At 40.2% G+C, this 10511-nt stretch overlaps 1 long non-coding RNA gene across 1 annotated transcript; it reads right to left on the reverse strand.

Moving 5' to 3' along the window:
* Positions 1-426: 426 nt before the first annotated feature.
* LOC309380446 lies at positions 427-9362 on the reverse strand. Its single transcript, XR_014172938.1, has 3 exons — positions 9195-9362; positions 2620-2685; positions 427-484 (listed from the first exon to the last, which is right to left on the reverse strand). It is a non-coding gene; the product is annotated as an uncharacterized lncRNA (long non-coding RNA).
* Positions 9363-10511: the final 1149 nt, after the last annotated feature.

Here is a 10511-nt window from a genome sequence, read left to right on the forward strand (position 1 = left end):
TCCCACCTGAGGGCATTTGCTCTAAATTTGGATCTAGGCATGCAGGGAATTCTCCTTTTATTTTACCTAATGTTTATTTCCTTTTAATCAAAATATAAAAATACTAAAGCCAACAATGATCATGCTGAAAACTGCACAAAAACAGCAAAATATCTTAGGGATGCTTCAGGGAGTGGACATGGGAAAATATTCTTAAGCGGAGGAAATTACAAAATCTTAAATGTGCATTATATTTTATAGTTTCTATCCAGTCAATTACAATTTACCTATGAAGTAGGTGAGGTGGATAGTACCTTTTCAAATACTACCCAGGGAGTTTCATGGCTGAACAGGCATTTGATCTTGATCTCCTTCACACTGCACAATATTCTATTCATTGCACTACAAAGAATACCCAAATAAGACACATGCAAAAACGATTTGTCCTACCTTTCATGTAATTACAAAGCAAACCGGTTTGTGTGCATCACTTCCTAAACAAGTCCTTTTAAGAAGAATGTATGTTTGTATCATAATGAAGTCTTTGAAAAATATATATCTAAATTTGTTTAACATATAGAGTCTGTAATACAGTGAGTAAAATTCTGGGAGCCAGTCCTGGAGGATCTCACAGTAGTAACAGAAATGAAAATATTTTGACAAGATACTCACATGCAGACATCACCAGTAACTGTTTCAAAGCAAACTTAAAGTCCACTAATCCTTCCATTAGCATTTATCGGCAGCTGCTTTTTTCCCCCAGCAGCCTTGCTTCTTCTGCAGCAAGGAGGAATTCCAAAACTGGGATCAGATCCTAGTGCTCAAATTCCATGACAGTTTAATGCAGGACAAGCCTACATTTTCCATTTCTTATTTTTGAAATATATAGGGTTCCCACCCCCCTCATAGCATGTTTTATTATGCCATATGTCCCTAGCCTACAAAGCTATCTTAAGTGTCTTTGAACTGACGTTCACATCTTCCTTCTCTGGGTGCTCTCTGATTATAATCATACCTAGGTCCCAGCCACACTATGCATTTAAAGCACACAGCTTAGCCAAAGTATCCTGAGAACTGCAGTTTGTTAAAGTGTGCTTTGAATCGGATCTCTGTGAGGAGTAAGCTACAGTTCCCAAGTTTCTTTGAGGAAAGTTGTGTGCTTAAATAGTTTGGTGTGGCTGTGAATTCAGAGTCAACCCCTTGAAACGAATGGAGAAGTAACTGAAATCCACGGATTTCAATGGATCGAAGCATGGCTAATGTTGGGCTATCACTCACTATACTTAGAACACATTAGATACTGAGGTGGCACTGTGGGTTAAACCACAGAGCCTAGGACTTGCCGATCAGATGGTCGGTAGTTCGAATCCCCATCATGGGGTGAGCTCCCGTTGTTCGGTCCCTGCTCCTGCCCACCTAGCAGTTATAAAGCACGTCAAAGTGCAAGTAGATAAATAGGTACCACTCCTGCAGGAAGGTAAACGGTGTTTCTGTGCGCTGCTCTGGTTCGCCAAAAGCGGCTTATTCATGCTGGCCACATGACCCGGAAGCTGTACACCCGTTCCCTCAGCCAGTAAAGCGAGATGAGCGCCGCAACCCCAGAGTTGGCCACGACTGGACCTAATGGTCAGGGGTCCCTTTACCTTTTTATACCTTATATATATGTGACACATGAGACCCACACAAACGCACAGTGAGAACTTGCTGTAGCCACCACAAAGCCCTCGGCAGAACAGCAGCGCCATTTATTCTCAGTCTACATTTTCCACTCTCTTCCTTTAATCCCGAAATGTCTGTATTTCCTCTAACTCTCTTTCCTCAAAAAAAAAAAAAACCCTGAATAATAAACCACGCTGGAAAGCAGTGATGTTGCTAAGGCTTAGCATTTGGGGTGGCAGATGGGGTGATAAGCACAACGTTTGTGGGGGTGGAGGGTAATGGTCCCTATCACTCTGTACCCACTAAGTGTATTTTTAGCATTAAAATAATCATGCAGCAATTGGGTGGAAATGAGAGCCGTGTTTTATTATCTGGAAATTACACCCTTCGTGGAAATAACAATATTGAGAAACCGATCATATGCAAAATTAAGACTAGAGCTCAGTTATGATGGCGGCGTTATATTTTCCTTGGGAGTAGCCCTCCTGCTATACAGAGTGCATCTGTTTGGCAAAGGTTGAAAGTTAAGTATGGGATATTAGGTGTGGAGGCAGTGAAAATAATGCCTATGGGGATATGTCAGAGGAAGAGCAAAATGGGAGGTGGTTGTGCTTTTGGATCACTCTGTCATCATACTGTGTGTCCAAAGTCTCTCTATGTGAGCTTCATTCGATTCATATGACAGCTGAACCCAGTTGATAAACCGGTATAAAACACAACCGGACGTTGCCCCTTCATAAATACAGCTTCTATACTCAGTAGCATTTTGAATCAAGTCAGATACCTCCTAGAACATCAGAAGATTCCAGACAGAACCCAGTACAAGTCACAGAGCAACAGCACACACAAGGTGAATCCTTTCTTTGCTAAATGATCAACTATTTGCTAAAATAGTTTGCTAAAATATATAAAATAATTTGCTAAAATATCAACTACTCCTCCCCACCCAACTCTTTTGCTGTGTGTACCTTTTGTACCTACCTGTGATTACATTGTCTCTTCATTATATCTGACCTATGAGAGCTGAACATTCCTGCAGAGCTAGTTCTAAAACATTTTCAACGGAGAGAGAGAGAGAATAGGATTCAGCGTTTGGTATTATACTGCTGTCCAGTGTGATTGCTTTGCCCTTCAGAACGCAAGAAATTTAAGTAATTAAACGTGGCAGACCTTTGAATCAAAAAAGCAAAGCATACATGAAGAATATTAATTAAAATAAAATAAAATAATAGCCAAGTCCCTCTAGACTCCTCAGTAACATACTCTCCTTGATCTGGGATTAGAGTCTCTTCAATTCATTCCTACGCAGAATTAGGCGTGCAAAATCAATTGATTTCAAAGGGTTAGGCACACTTAAACCGGCATTGGATTGGGCTGCTTTTTAAAGTTCTTTATTTGAGAGATCTTTTCATAGAGTGCCAAGAAGCTAACAAATTTATATTGTTTGTACCTTATTCCTCTTTTAATTCAGCATAATATGGTGTGTGCTTCTGTAGGGAAGTCAGAAAGCTCTTCTCCCTTCTTAACATGATAATATTGTGCCTAACATTTCGAGCAGGAAATATTTCTTTGTGCCTTACACCACACATTATGTGCAGAGCACAATGTGCAAAACTGCTAATAATCACATATAATCATTACTTCTGAATCTTGATTCCCAATCTTTTCCTTTGACGTCGGTGACTATTGTCCACATTAAAATTGACACACCCTTATAGGTAAAAATAAAATCCTTGTTTAATAAGGGATGGACAAAAATCTGGACGAAAGGGATGGACGAAAATGCAAGCACACACATACACACACAAATATAGAAGCAGATTTGTTTTGACAGCCTATTATGCCAGAAAAATCATTATGAGCGTAAGCTACAGCTCAGCACATCAGCTTAGAGACTGTAAATCCCCGGACCATAGTTAAATACATTTGCAGTAAGCCGTGAAAAGCTGAACAAAACCCAGTTGGTTCTTAGCAGCTCAACACAGCAATTTACTTTTGAAAGAAAAAAAGGGGGGGAGAAAACCACCCCTAAAACAACATTTTAAACTTTTTGCAAAACAGAAATTTTCTTTGCATATACTGTTAAGTGACCACACTTTTATTTTGCAATGAGAGACCAGATCTGGCACTACATATTTTGGCAGCTCCTCATACGAAACTGAACAAACAGTTTCTTAAGTGATGCTTGGAAGACAAATCTGGAAAAGATTCAGATCTATTTAAATGGATGCATACTTGCTGTCATTTTGGGAATTGTTAAATATGATATTTTATTTCTGTGATCATTCTGAGGGTGGAAAACGGAAAGAAATCAATGAAAAATGCATACAGAAGATCAAGAGATAGCCAAGGCTGTTATAGTTCATTTATTGTTTTATTTAAATAATACATGATTTTTCCATTTTAAATGCTCAAGGTGGCTTGTATATGCTATGAAACAAATAAGTAGGTTCCTGTGTTCCTCACTGAGTTTACCTGAGCAACTGTGCTATGTAGCAGTTAGTCACCAAGCCTGATGCAATTCCCTTGAGTACATACTAAGACTTTTCATCCAAAAGTCTCATCCATACAACTTATCTTTAGATGACACCTTGACCCAAGGCTGGTTTCTGGACAGCTTCATTTGGACAAATACCATAGTACAGTCTTATCAAGAAGTAGTATCCAATGTGAAGAAATGCATGAGCAGATTGGCTCCCATCACTGATGGATAGCTTTGGATGTGCAATGCTGTTTCCATACATAAAAAGGATCACTGGATCCAGATGACAGTGTTATAATGGAAATACCCTAGGAAACAGCCTGTGTGGCCCTCCCATCCTGCATAGACTCCCATCAGCCATGTTAGGGATCATGGGCATTGCAGTTCCACAACAACCAGAGGGCTGAAAGTCCCCTGTCCCAGCCATTAGCATGTTTAAACAGGGGGAAGTCCCACTGAATTCAATCCTATTAATTTTCTGCTAAGCACGCTTGAGATTGCAGCTGTAATGTTACGGCGGGTCCTGCAGCCTCATTTGTTCTGTTGCTGTCACTGATGGAGTTGCCCAGTGGTTGCCTACAGCAGCCTTCCTGAAACTGGTTGCCCCCCATACATTTTAGACTACATCTAATTTGCTGACCAGCCTGGCCGACGGCCAGCAAAGATGGGAACTGTAGTCCCAAACATCTGGAAGGTGGCAGGTTGAGAAATGCTGGCCTGCAGCTCCCACGCTCACCGAAAGGATGAATGCATTTCTGAAAGCATTTCAGAAATGCTTTCTTAGAAACTCTTGCTGGAGCATCATCCATCACAATATGCGGATGACAACCCCATCACCACTTTCTGCTGAGCAAGTACCTTCGAGTGACATAAAACACCATCAGGCCGAGGGATCATTCTACGTTCCTTTTGTTCTTCGTGGCCTTCATTTCGTACCAGCGTCATGTATAAAATGTCTCCACAATGGCACCTTTCTTGACCATTCCATCCACTTCAGGTGAGAAGCTTCTTCATCAGAAAGTGGGAACGAAGGAAAGATGGAAAATTTCCATTGTCTCCTAAAATGTGTTGTCTATTGGCAAAGCCAACACAAAAGAAAGACGAATTCGCTCTGTAATGCAGCAACAGCTTCTAATTCAGCATGAGGTCTTCCTAGACAAGGAGGTTTCATTGTGCTGGCATTTGGTCATGCTAGCCAAAGCAGCCAACTGGCTCTGGCTTCAGTATTTTGACACATCGTATGAAATTTATCTTTACAATAGAGTCCGCATTTTCAGTGGTGTAAAAAAAAAAAAAAGAGGGGGGAAGGAAGGAGCCTTTGGCATTTCAAAAAAGAAGAAGTTTTTAAAAAATAATAATAATAAAAATCTTGTTCTCCTGGCTGTAAAGAAAATCTTGGCATCATGGCTACAGTTTGTGTCCCAAAGGCCCAGCAACAAGCCGGCAAATTAAAGCATCTCCAAAATCGTGAGTTTTTTAAAAACAAAAAAACCCCTCAGTATTTTAAACCAGTGTTATGCATTTGGAGATGTGATTTTTCAGTATCTGGGACCTAGGAAGCTGCCTTGCATTGAGACCATTCATCCTCCCATCTCAGTATCATCTATCCTGACCAGCAAAAATCTTTTCTGGCCCTACCTAGAGACTAAACTTGGGATCTTTCGTATGCACGATAGATGCTCTCCCTTCCATAAGCTATGGTCCTTTGTCTAAACGACCTTGCGAGATAATCAAAAGCTTAGGATGAACAGCAGGTTGAAAGCTATGCAGGTTTGTGGCCACCACCACATCTTAATGGCAACCAATTTCATAGTTAAACTACGATGGCCAATGTGATACCTGCATATGAACCTAGAGAGACCTTCCCTGGTACCCACTGGCTCCTCTCCCTGCTCAGATTAGGGTTGTGTGGTACCCATGACAGATTCTCGAGATTGCCAATGTGTTCACAGGCCCAAAAAGTTTGGCAGTCCCTGAACTATATATGCACTATTATAAACATGTGTTCTCTCTTGTCTCTGTGCTGTTGCAGCTGTGCACATGTTGTATTTACAATGGGTCTATTGTAAAGTAGTATACATGAGAACAGACCAGAAGAGAAGACAGGGCCACAATAATTTATAAACCTACATATTTTTAAAATGTCCCGCAGTGCAGGTGAAAGCGGGAAGGGCAGATTGTGCTGCTAAGCATGTCTCAGAAGGCAGGACTTTATCTCCTTCCGCGGAGCCTGTAAGACAGAGCTATTCCGCTTGGCCTTGAATTTGAATTAGCCTGATCCTCTATTCCCTTTCCCCTTTCCTCTTCTATGAAGAAACCCTTTCTGGGACCCCACATTTAAATTCATCCCTGGTCTCCTTGCTGGCCCTGGTAGGACCAACTTGGCCAGTTAGCCCTGGTGATCATTTGATGTCTACTGACTGGGTTTTTTGTTTGTTTGTTTGTGTCCCCCCCCAAAAAAAATGACCCCTGAATTTTTGAATTTTATTGATATTGATGCTGTATTTTATGTTGTATTTTATGCTGTTTTATGCTGTTTTTAAGTTGCATTTTAATCAATGTTTTATATTTGCTGTTAGCTGCCCTGAACCCGGTTTTTAAACCAGGAAGGGCGGGGTACAAATAAAAATTTATTATTTATTATAGAGCACCGTTCTGAACTGAAAGTCCCTGGGCACCCAGAGACAATTTCTAGGGAAACCACCATTCACCTTAATATTGGCAAGTCCACTGCAGTCTCTATTTAATAGTTTATTGTATTTTAGTGTTTTGTTGGAAGCCACCCAGAGTGCCTGGGGAAACCCAGACAGATGGGCGGGGTATAAATTATTATTATTATTATTATTATTATTATTATTATTATTATTATTATTATTATCCCAACTTACAGCTAACTTTCCAGCACTGACCTGGAGTAGACCTGTTCCCATAAACAGGGACCGTGTTGTTTCCTTTATGTGAGTCCCCACACTGTGCTAGGGGAGGGAGTCAGAGAAAAGAATGCCTTGCTTTTCTCCCCTTTTCCCTGTTCACTGCTGGTGACTTCTGCTCTTTCAAAGTATTGTTGTTTTATTTTTCTGATTCCACTCCTTTTATGGATGTTGGTGTATGTGTAAATCCTCTTGTGTTCAGGTCCTACCTGCCAGCTTTCCATAGGCTTCTGGTTGGAGAGAATTGAGTGAAGGCTTTTAATGGATAGTTAAGCAACGGTTTAAGGTTCGGCAGGGTGTTTTAACTTTACAAAATTTTAACTTTACAAAATCATAAGGTTGCAAACTGAACTAACCAAACCAAGGTCATTAAGATTTGCAGACAAAAATGGAAAAATAATAATAATTGGCCAACATTCTACAAAATGGATATGCCATTGATCGTAAGAATGAAGAAGCTCAAAGTGGCTTACAAATACTAAATGCCCTTATTATCTTTTTACCTTTTTAATTCATAAAAGTGTTTCTATACCACCGTATACAGACTATAGTATGTTATTTAAAAATAAAATAAATAAATATAGATAGGCAGGTGACTAACAAATCAAAAATTAAACAACTACATAGGTTTGCACAAAAAAGTCTTTAAGAGATGTCTGAAAGTAAATAATAGCAGCAATAATAATAATAATAATAATAATAATAATAATAATAATATTGTATACCACCCTATACCTGCAGGTCTCAGGGCAGTTCCCAAGATAAAATCACAATATAAAAACACAAAATATATAATAAAAATAAAACAAGAACAACTAAATAAACGAGAGTGCCTGCCAAATCTCTGCTGGAAGAGTGTTCCGTGGCATGGACCAATGCGTGACACACAATGCTCAACTTCTTGAGGCCAGGCAGCCAGAATTCTGTAGCATGGGGGGCCTACTAATAGTGTTCCTCCAGGTCAAGCTGTCCTTAAGGCATCCTCTGCATGCTCTCCATCAAAAACTTGTTACACTGCAATCTTTTATATGTCTCCTTAGAAGATAACCCGAATGAATTCAATGGGATTGAATCCCAGGTAGGGAAAGATGCATCTAGCCATATCCATTTTGTTTCTCATTTTTCCAATATGAACTTCCACCCTCCAGATTTCAACATCAGTTTGTGATTTTTTTTTCCATTTTTAAGTCCTTGTGAAAATTCACCAGCATTTCAGTGCTAATTTCTCCTAATATTCACACCTTTGCATGCAATTTTTCCAAATGCACCCATTTTTGCAAAGATATTTCCCGGTCTACATCTGTATTGGAAGTGTTTTTAGATGTCTTAATTGTTCTGTCTTCTGTGTTTTTGCTGCCCCTGGGCCCCTTCAGAAGGAAGGGCAGGATATAAATTTAAAAGATGGTGATGATGATACATGTCACTAATATGCATCTTATGCACACTTTGCCCCTGTATACACATTTTTATGCAGATTGCAGTACTTGTCTGGAGAATTGTGCAGTAAAATTCAGAGACACGCACATTTTGAAGGGAGGCTGTCTTTCATGTGTGTATTGTTTCAGAATTGCAAATTAGGTGGGTTCGCCTTTAAATGCAAATTGAATTGACTTTCTCCTCCTTCCCTACTCCCAAGCAACTATGTACAGGAGGGACAGCTAACAAACAGCCCCTGGACCAGATCTGCTCCCTGCCCAAAGGTTTTTGCACACCCAACCCCAAGAATTTGACATTTTTTAATTTAAAAATAATTATTTTACTGAGTGGGGGGAGGCTGTTCTTCTGAGGTGTCCCAGGCCACAGTGAGACTCCACAGCTAATTCTCTGCTGGCCCAAGTAGGACTAATTCAACCAGTTAGCCCTGGCGACTATCTAATGTTTATTAGATGGATTTTCCCCAAACTGATTTCTGAACTTTGAATTTAATTGTTATTCATGCCTTTATACTGTATTTTATGCTGCTTCTACAATTAAGTATTTTAAATTTGTTGTTAGCCGCCCTGAGCTCGGTTTTCTGAACCGGGAAGGGCAGGGTATAAATAAAAAATTATTATTATTATTATTATTATTATTATTATTACTGCTATCATCCTGTGAAGGTCCCACAAGCCTACCTAAAATTGGTCCCCCCCCCCTTGACTCACCTTGCCACAGCATCTCTTCTCTCCCTGGTGCAGCAACACTGCAAGAAGATCTTGGGGCTCAGGAAACAGGAAGGAGAGCCCCACAGAGGATTGCAGCCTTGGACGCCAAACAAAATCCTGCTGCACGCTAGTTTTCAAATGCAGTTGAACCTTAACTTTCAAGCCTGTACAAAAGTAACATGAGATGTTGCTGATCAAATACCAGATATCTTTCTTCATGCAAGCTCTCTCAACATTTCAGTGACAGGCTCTCTCCCCCCACCAAGCCTCCCCCCATTGGTTTTTGATTTTAGGATGTTAAAAGATTTCCCTTTTTAGGCAATTCAGTGGAAAGAGCAACAAGGCAGTACAAAAAAGAAGCAGGCTGTCTTCAAAAGGCAGGTGTCTATCGGTTATTGAAACTTGGATACTGAGCACACAAAATGGGGAACATGTTGAATATGCAGAGATTATCTGGGGAACATTTCTCATCTGAATTCGCATAGGAGAATTCTGAGGAGAATCTTCCAGAAGCAAATTCTGCTTTCATGCACAAGGCAAGTTCTGGTTTATTTAGGCAAACTGGGGTCGGGGGAACCCAGCCCTTATTGTTTCAGAAACAAACACAGGAGTACTTTTAAAAGGGGACAGATCCACACCCTATATTTAAAGCACATCCAATGCATATTTAGAGCACATAGCTTCACCTAAAGGATCCTGGGAAGTGTATTTTCCCCTTGCAGCGCTACAATTTCCAGTGTCCTGAACAAAGCACAGTTCCCAGAATTCTTTGGGAGACATCATGTGCTTTAAATGTATGGTGTATGCACTCTAAATTTACAGTGTGGCTCCTCCCTAAAAGTATCTCTACCTAAGTCTTGGTGGCCAAAAGCCTTGTGTAGATGACCCATCTCAACTGTCAACTATGAGGAATGGTGGGGTTTTCCTCCCCCCCCCTTTTTAAATAAGAACTGTTACTTTTTATGAAGGATGGAGACATCCATAAAAAAGACAACAGCACTTTGCAAAACAGTTCATTTAGGAAACAATCACATGACCTTTTTCCTTGACTTTAAGCTAGCAATAAAACTGGCTGAGCCAACCAGCCCTAATGAGGGAGAGAAAGAGAAAACATCGGCTCCTTCACTTTCCCTCCATCTAATTATAAATATCATTGTCAACTGACTCCAGGATCAGCTGAATCCTAATTGACCTCCAACACTGTACAGTGAAAAGATAGTCAGAACTGCCAAACTCAATATAAGGAAGATAAATAAACTGTAATTAGTGACTTAACTCCTAGCTCCCCAATTTGTGTTTCTCAAGTGTGGCTTGCAA

The sequence above is a fragment of the Podarcis melisellensis genome (genome assembly GCF_964234715.1).
Source record: "Podarcis melisellensis genome assembly, chromosome: 1".
In the NCBI taxonomy this organism is placed as follows: domain Eukaryota; kingdom Metazoa; phylum Chordata; class Lepidosauria; order Squamata; family Lacertidae; genus Podarcis; species Podarcis melisellensis.